Here is an 889-nt window from a genome sequence, read left to right as displayed (position 1 = left end):
CTAGAAGTCAGCATCCAAGCTAAAAGAATTCTCTGTTGGACTTGACATCACTGTCATCCTCTGAGACCCACCTCCTCTCTTTTCAAAGAAGTTAGTCTTCCCTTGCAGTGAAAATACTCTCCTTAAAGTCAGATGGATTTTCTACTCTTGCTAAAACCTCGCTCCCGCGTAAGTCGGTCTGCCACGAATTCAGTACACTGCTTTATTAAGATGCAGTTCATCCCAACGAGATTCACGGGCAAGGCCTCTGGGAGGAACTCTCGTTCTATCCTAACAGCATTGATAATTATTTCCTTCACTCTCAGCTCCGAGGGTTCATGGACCAGGTGTTTGAACATCAGGCGGGCAAAGTCACAGTGTAAACCTTCATCTCTGCTAATAAATACCTTGGAAAATGTGAGGCCAGGCATTTCTTGAGCCAGAATAACGACGCAGAAAAACCAGAAGAGATTCCTTCCACAGCAGCAAAGGCCACAACCCGTTCCCCATAGGTAGTCTCTTTGTCCCCAATCCAATGCAAGGCCCAATCTGCCTCCTTCTTCCCACAAGGCATCGTCTCAATGGCATTGAAGAGAAATTCCCTTTCTTTGGAATCTTTAATTTGTCAGTGAGGAGACTGCACATCTCATCCATTCTGAGATATATGATTTCCGTGGCAATTTGGAAGCCATAGAAACAGCGGGCTTCTGTCATCTGAACTACTTGGCTAAACCGCTCCACCAAGTTTTCATTTACTCTGCCATCACTTGCTGCAAAGAAAGCCAGAACATGGCATATAAAATAGCCCTCAGGCTTCAGGGATTCCCAGCGCCGAATGTCCTTGGAAAGATCCACCTCTTTAGCTGTCCGAAAGGAGGCCTCAGCTTTCTTATCCATCTGCCAAAGATCA

At 45.9% G+C, this 889-nt stretch overlaps 1 pseudogene; it reads right to left on the bottom strand.

Annotated features, from left to right (window-relative positions):
* Positions 1 to 882, bottom strand: LOC117797117 (annotated as a pseudogene).
* Positions 883 to 889: the final 7 nt, after the last annotated feature.

Source organism: Ailuropoda melanoleuca, chromosome 18, assembly GCF_002007445.2.
Source record: "Ailuropoda melanoleuca isolate Jingjing chromosome 18, ASM200744v2, whole genome shotgun sequence".
Lineage (NCBI taxonomy): Eukaryota > Metazoa > Chordata > Mammalia > Carnivora > Ursidae > Ailuropoda > Ailuropoda melanoleuca.
Note: the sequence above shows the minus strand (reverse complement) of the source record. Positions and strands in the feature narration are given on the sequence as shown.